Source organism: Apodemus sylvaticus, chromosome 18, assembly GCF_947179515.1.
Source record: "Apodemus sylvaticus chromosome 18, mApoSyl1.1, whole genome shotgun sequence".
Classification (NCBI taxonomy): domain Eukaryota; kingdom Metazoa; phylum Chordata; class Mammalia; order Rodentia; family Muridae; genus Apodemus; species Apodemus sylvaticus.
In genome coordinates, this window is record NC_067489.1 from 409,025 (window position 1) to 416,611 (window position 7,587).

The following is a 7,587-nucleotide window of genomic DNA, read 5'->3' on the forward strand; positions in this document are numbered from 1 at the left end:
ACACTTCCTGAGGACCCTGTTATACCACTCCTGGGCATATATCCAGAGTATTCTTCAGCATGCAATAAGGACACATGCTCCACTATGTTCATAGCAGCCCTATTTGTAGTAGCCAGAAGCTGGAAAGAACCTAGGTGTCCTTCAACGGAGGAATGGATACAGAAAATGTGGTATATTTACACAATAGAGTACTATTCAGCCATTAGAAACAATGAATTCATGAAATTATTAGACAAATGGATGGAGCTGGAGAGCATCATACTAAGTGAGGTAACCCAGTCTCAAAAGATCAATTATGGTATGCACTCACTGATAAGTGGATATTAGCCTAGAAACTTTGAATACCCAAGACATAATCCACAAATTAAATGATGTCCAAAAAGAATGGAGGAGTGGCCCCTGGTTCTGGAAAGACTCAGTGCAAGAGTATAGGGGAATTCCAGAACAGGGAAGTGGGAAGGGGTAGATGGAGGAACAGGGGGAGGGAAGAGGTCTTATGGGACTTGCGGGGAGTGGGGACCCAGAAAAGGGGAAATCATTTGAAATGTAAATAAAAAATATATCAATAAAAAAATGCTGAGAAAAAAACCCCTATCCCATCCCTCCCCCTGCTTCTAGGAATATGTTCCTCCACCCAACCCACTCCCATCTCCCTCAAATTCTCTAGGCTGGGGGATCTATTGATCCTTCATAGGACCAAGGACCTCCCCTCCTTTTGATGCCTGATAAGGTATTTCTCTGTTACAAATGCAGCTGGAGCCATGTGTACCCTTTGGTTGATGGCTTAGGCCCTGGGAGCTCTGGGGTGTCTGGTTGGTTGATATTGTTGTTCTTCCTATGAGGTTACAAATCCCTTCAGCTACTTTCATCCTTTCTATAATTCCTCTGTTGGGGACCTTTTGCTCAGTCCAATGGTTGGCTGCTAGCATCTGCCTCTGTATTTATAGGCTCTGGCAAGGCATCTCAGGAGACAGCCATATCAGCCATATATTGCGAAGCACCTGCACTTTGGTCTTCCTTCTTCTTAAGTTTCATGTGGTCTGTGAATTATATCTTGTTTATTTTGAGTTTTGGGCTAATATCCACTTATCAATGAGTGGAAACCTTGTGTGTTTTTTTGTGATTGGGTTACCTTACTCAGAATGGTATTTTCTAGTTCCATCCATTTGCCTAAGCATTTTATGAATTCATTGTTTTTAATAGCTGAGTAGTACTGCATTGTGTAAATATATCTCATTTTCTGTGTTCATTCCTCTGTTTAAGGACATCTGGGTTCTTTCCTGCTTCTGGCTATTATAAATAAGGCTGCTATGAACATAATGTAGCATGTGTCCTTTTAATTGGAGCATCTTCTGGGTATATACCCAGGAGTGGTATAGCTGGGTGCTCAGGTAGTACTATGTCCAATTTTCTGAGGACCTGCCAAACTGATTCCCAGAGTGGTTGTACCAGCTTGCTATCCCGCCAGCAATAACGGAGTGTTCTTCTTTCTTCACATCCTCACCAGCATCTGCTGTCTCCTGAATTTTTGAATTTAACCATTCTGACTGGTGTGAGGTGGAATCTCAGTATTGTTTTGATTTGCATTTTCCTGATAACTAAGGATGTTAAACATTTCTTTAGGTGCTTCAAAGCTATTTGAGTTTCCTCAGTTGAGAATTCTTTGTTTAGCTCTGTACCCCATTTTTTAATAGGGTTATTTGGTTCTCTGGAGTCTAACTTCTTAAGTTCTTTGTGTACATTAGATATTAGCCCTCTATTGATGTGGGATTAATAAAGATCTTTCCCCAATCTGTTGATTGCTGTTTTGTCCTATTGACAGTGTCCTTTGCTTTACAGAAGCTTTGCAATTTTATGAGGTACCATTTATCAATTCTTGTTCTTAGAGCATAAGCCATTGGTGTGCTGTTCAGGAAAATTTCCCCTGTTCCCACGTGTTCAAGGCTCTTCCAGACTTTCTCCTCTATAATCTTCAGTGTATCTGGTTTTATGTGGAGGTCTTTGATCCACTTGGACTTGAGCTTTGTACAAGGAGATAAGAATGGGTTGATTTGCATTTTTTCACATGCTGACCACCAGCTGATCTGGCACCATTTGTTAAAAATGCTATCTTTTTTCCACTGGAAGTTTTTAGTGCCTTTGTCAAATATCAAGTGACCATAGGTGTGTGGGTTCATTTCTGGGTTTTCAATTCTATTCCATTGATCTTCCTGCCTGTCTCTGTACTAATACCATACAGTTTTATCACTATTGTTCTGTAGTAGAGCTGGAGGTCAGGGATGGTGATTCCCCCAGAAGTTCTTTTGTTGTTGAGAATAGTATTCCCTACCTGGGTTTTTGGGTATTCCAAATGAATTCGCATATTGTTCTTTCTAGCTCTATGAAGAATTGATTTGGAATTTTGGTGGGAATTGCATTGAATATGTAGCTTGCTTTTGGCAAGATGGCCATTTTTATTATATTAATCCTGCCAATCTGTGAGCATAGGAGATCTTTCCATCTTCTGAGATCTTCTTTGATTTCTTTCTTCAGAGCTTGAAGTTCATGTCATACAGATCTTTCACTTGCTTGGTTAGAGTCACATCAAGGTATGTAATATTATTTGTGACTATTGTGAAGGGTTTCATTTCCATACTTTCTCAACTTGTTTATCCGTTGATTAGAGGAAGGTTACTGATTTGTTTGAGTTAATTTTATATCTAGTCACTTTATTGAAGTTTTTTTTTTCTTAAATCAAGTTTAGGAGTTTTCTGGTGGAATTTTTGGGTTCATATAAGTATGCAATCATATTATCTGCAAATAGTGATAATTTGACTTCTTCTTTTCCAATTTGTATCCTGTTGACCTTCTTTTATTGTCTGATTGCTCTAGCTAGAACTTCAAGTACTATATGAATAGATAGGGAGAGAGTAGGCAGCCTTGTCTAGTCCCTGATTTTAGTGAGATTGCTTCAAGTTTCTCTCCATTTAGTTTGATGTTGGCTACTGGTTTGTTGTATATTGCATTTAGTATGTTTCTTATAAACTCTTTAATATGTGTTTAACTAGAAAAAGATATGAATCTTTCCTCCAGATATCAATATGTTGAATGGATTTTGTTTTTTAAACTGCTGCACCATCTATTGGGTCCCTCAATGTATGTATTTATTTTTAAAATTTTTTTTCTTAATTTTTAATTTTTTAAAAAAATTTTTATTTTCTATATTCTTTGTTTACATTCCAAATGATTTTCCCTTTCATGGTTCCCCCCTCCCCATAAGTCCCATAAGCCCTCTTCCCTCCTCCCATTCTCCAATCAACCCCCTCCTACTTCTCTATCTTGGTACTCCTCTACAATGCAGGATCAAGCCTTTCCAGGACCAGGGATCTCTCCTTCCTTCTTCTTGGGAGTCATTTGATACATGAATTGTGTCTTGGGTATTCAGATCTTCTGAGCTAATATCCACTTATCAGTGACTGCATTTCTGGACCAGAACAGAAATACCTCCTGTCACATAATGGATTTGTTGATATTAAAAGTTTTTTTCTTCTTTGGGTCAATGCCTTGTAGTAAGATTAGGAATGCTGAGAGCTGGCTGTGGACAGTAGTTGAGAAAGAAGGATATTGTTTAAATCAAGCACTGAGTGTATCAGACAGGGAAGACTTATAAAACAGCAATACAAAAAACATAAAATGGGAAATTGGTTATCTTTTCATGTGTTCATACTATTTTGAAAATCCTATGAGTTCCTATGAGTACCTAAGGGATAGTTTGAGTACTTGTGTTTTAAGTGTGAGTCCTTATCAAATAATCTCACTAAGAGATATTCAATATCCCACTGTCTTTCTATGGTTGCCTCAGTGGGCTATTAAGCATCCCAAAGAAGGTAATTTATTTGTTAGAAAAAAATGAGTGTCTCCTACATATTAATGTAAAATAGTTTGTCTGAGGAGTTGAATAAGGTTGAGACTCTGAGTTTCTTATTGGTATTAATGAGAGATTTCAATACATGTGTAATTGATTTCTCTCTCTCTCTCTCTCTCTCTCTCTCTCTCTCTCTCTCTCTCTCTCTCTCACACACACACACACACACACACACATACACACACATCTCCCATATAGGGTGATGGATTTATTAGTGAGTCCTTGAAGTACTTTTATTATTATTTTAAGTTAGCAAGCATTGTCACCTCACCTTTAAGAGCCTTTGATTAATGTTACTCCTGCAATATTTTCTTGTGGGAAAACCTTAGTGTCAGTGGGAGATCCAATTATTAGAATATTTTATTAAGAGTTTCTTTCATTCTCTTTTCAATGAGCAATTTGAGAACTCATAAACTGCATCTTATTTATATCCCTAGGACTGTGCACTGAAAAACTCTTGACAGTATTCACAAAGACTAACCAGATAGTACAAAATCACTTTTTACTCATGCATGCCTTTAAAATAAAAATATTTATTTAATATGAAACAAAGGCAATAATATACATGATTTAATCAGCTTTTCAAAATCATTTAAAAATTGAGTTTTGTAGTTTTAGACAGATTAACTATTTTCCTTCCTTGTAGAATATTAGGGCCAACCACCACATCTGGTAAGTAAACAAAGTTCTATGTCACTCACATTCTTTAATCATTAGGGAAAACCCCCCAGCTGATTCAGCTTCTGGCATCCAGGCCCTTGACTTTGGGTGTGTTGAAAACTTGATAGAAATTCACAGGGTGTCTTTAGTGCATCTGTCTGTTTTCTTCTTGATGAGGAAAGTTACAAGGTACTTGCTAGCTAGACTTCATTTTCCATGCTTGGATGTTCTTTCTTGACATTACTGAGAAGAAAATCCAATCTTCTGTTTATCAGTCAATGTCCAATGCCTTAAGACATTCTGAGTTCATATCTCTCTCTCTCTCTCTCTCTCTCTCTCTCTCTCTCTCTCTCTCTCTCTCTCTCTCTTTCTCTTGCTCTCTCTCCCACTCTGGTGTGTGTGTTTGTATGTGTGTGTGTTTGTGTGTGTATGTGATGTATATGTGGTCAATGGCAGGTATCTTCCTTTGTAGCTCTTCATTTTAGCTTTTGGAACATGGTCTTTCATTGAAACCAGAGTTCACTGATTGGCTAGACTGGCTCTAATCCTCCTGGTTTCTCCTTTCTAGCACTGGGATTACAGTTGCACATTATCATACCTGGCATTGTTATATGAGTGTTGGAGTCAGATTCTCATGTGATCAGAGCAAACACTATACAGACTATGACAATATCTCCAGCCAAAATATTTTAAGTCTACAACTAGAAACCCTCATTGTGATCTAAAATCAGATCATTCAAAAGCAGTATATTCTTTGGGGCCAAAACCACTTATAAATTAAAGGAATTCACAAGACTATGGGAATATCAAAAGTTTCCATAAGACCAAGCACTAAAGGCTAGTTAAAAACATATATCTGCTCCAAAATGAAGAAAAGTAAATCAAGTTGAATCTCAAGGGAAAAGCCAAGCATGTGACAAATTCCAATCCTATAACAGCCATAAAATCTTGCTGATTTTTAGTAAGTCTTATTTGGTTTCTATCATTTTAGTTATAGATAGGTATATGGATAGGTATATCTATGACATCTGAGGGATGCTTTTCCTACTTTGTTGCCTGGGGACTTCTCATCTTCAAATCTCACTTTCTGACACAAATACTTCTTGTTATATATCAGATTTGCCATATTAAGTTTTTGACAATATTTCTTTTATCTGTGCTTTTCTTTATGTTTCTTTTTTTTTTTTTGGACTCTTAATTCATTTATTTGTCTTGTATAAAAACCCCTATGTGGTAGCCACAGCTGGAGCCTGGGTCCTCTGAACAGAGACTCTGGTGTGGGTTTTCACAAGATGATCAGTGAACTCCTGATAAGGAGACTTGGTGAACACAGTCTCTTTCCAGAGGTCGGGGTCAGGTAGCTGTAGGTCTTGGAGATGGCATCAAAGGTGGCCTTGGCAAAGTTGCCCAGGATGGCAGTGCAGCCCCTGACTGATGTGTAGCAGTCGTCTATACCGGCCATCATCAGGAGCTTCTTGGGCACAGGAGCAGAGACAATGCCAGTGCCTCCGGGGGCAGGGATGAGACACACCAGCACAGAGCCACAGCGGCCTGTCACTTTACACTGAACCATGTGGGGCTTGCCAATCTTGTTTCCCCAATAGCCTCTTCGCACAGGGACAATGGAGAGCTTGGCCAAGATGATGGCCCCTCGAATGGCAGTGGTGACCTCCTTGGAGCATTTAACACCAAGACCAATGTGACCATTGTAGTCCCCAATAGCGACGAATGCCTTGAACCTGGTCCTCTGGCCAGCCCGAGTCTGCTTTTGTACTGGCATTATTTTCAGAACCTCATCCTTTAGGGATGCACCCAGGAAAAAGTCAATGATCTCAGACTCCTTAATGGGTAGGGAGAACAGGTAGATCTCCTCCAAGGACTTGATCTTCATGTCCTTAACCAGGCGGCCCAGCTTGGTGACGGGGATCCACTCCTTGTCTTCAGCTTTACCTCCACGAGCCCTGCGGCCTCGACCACAGCCCCTGCCCCTAAGGCCGCTACATCCTCCGCGGAAGCCGCAGAGGCCTCCTAATCCTGGGTCCCTCTGGTCCTCCGGGCCCTCCCGCTGCACCATTTGGTGATCCCCTCCCCCCCCAGGAGAAGCTTCCTTATGTTTCTTTGTCTCTCGACTGTATTATGTCATTTTCTAGACTGATACCAATTTTCCTTTGTAACTTTTCATACCTCTCTGCTCATTGTGGCTGTCGTGGCACTTCATATGAGCTGAATATCTATCATACTGGCCCATTTGGACCTGTTTCATATAGATCATATTTGAATAAACCTCTCAAGTGTTCCAAAAATTAGTTGTCAAATTCAAATGTATTGAATGAGCTCTATTTCTTGAAAAATAAAATGGGTATCAGTTGGCCCTAGAGGTATGTGAATGGATATAAAATATTCTCGAGTTAATATAATTCTAATTTGTTCTTGAATTAATTAGTAATACTTTCATTTCTACTTCTGGAATGTCATTTGAGGAAACTACTTGTTTTATTGTATAAAATACAGATATTTGCCAGAGTTTAGTGCAAAATCACAAATAAATGTTATGAATTTTCAAACTCATGACTAAAATGTCAAAGGAATGCATTCATTCACATCAGTCATTTTACAATCATAAACACTGAAGAAAATATCATTTTACAGTAATAATATGTGATGTTTTAACTAACAAAAGTGCTTGCTTCTGAGTTCAGCTTACATATGACCAAGTTTCTAGTTTGACCTATATCAAGTTAGGTCTATAGATGTTTTCTGATAATATATTAATGATAATTAGTTATCTATCTATTTATCTATCATCTATCTATCTATCTATCATCTATCTATCTATCTATCTAATCTATCTATCATCTATCTATCTATCTATCTATCTATCTATCTATCTATCTATCTATCATCATCATCATCTATCATCTATCTACACATTCTATGTACATGCATTGGCCTCCAAAGGATAAGACTGACATCTATGATTTTAACTGACTATGGCCCAAAAATATCTGATAAATGATACCTGT

General features: G+C 38.5%; 1 pseudogene; it reads right to left on the reverse strand.

The window, feature by feature from the left end:
* Positions 1-5,762: 5,762 nt before the first annotated feature.
* Positions 5,763-6,812, reverse strand: LOC127668952 (40S ribosomal protein S2-like; annotated as a pseudogene).
* Between the last annotated feature and the right edge of the window lie 775 nt (positions 6,813-7,587).